We start from the raw sequence: 379 nt of genomic DNA on the forward strand, positions 1-379 counted from the left end.
CCCTTACCCCCATTCAGTCGCTCTCCCATTTTCTTTCGTAAATTAGTTTTTCCTTTTCCAATTCCTTCTCCTCTTTACACTTTTGCGTTTCCCTTAATCACCCTCTTTCCGTCGTACAAACAACTTTTTCCCTCCGTCTTCCCCTCCTTCTTATCCACCTGCTTTTCCTTCCTCTTCCTCTTCCTTCGTACAATAACTTTTCGTTTCCTTCTTCCTCTTCTTCTTATCCTCCTGCCTTTCATCGTTCTCCCTCTATCCTTCGTACACCAACTTTTCCTCTCCATTTTTCTCTCCTCTCCTTCCTCCTTTTTCCTCCTTTCTCCTCGTCCACTTTCTTCCCCTCAGGACCTTCCCCCATTCCCCCTTGCCCCCCCCAATT

This window comes from Penaeus monodon, chromosome 29 (assembly GCF_015228065.2).
Source record: "Penaeus monodon isolate SGIC_2016 chromosome 29, NSTDA_Pmon_1, whole genome shotgun sequence".
Lineage (NCBI taxonomy): Eukaryota > Metazoa > Arthropoda > Malacostraca > Decapoda > Penaeidae > Penaeus > Penaeus monodon.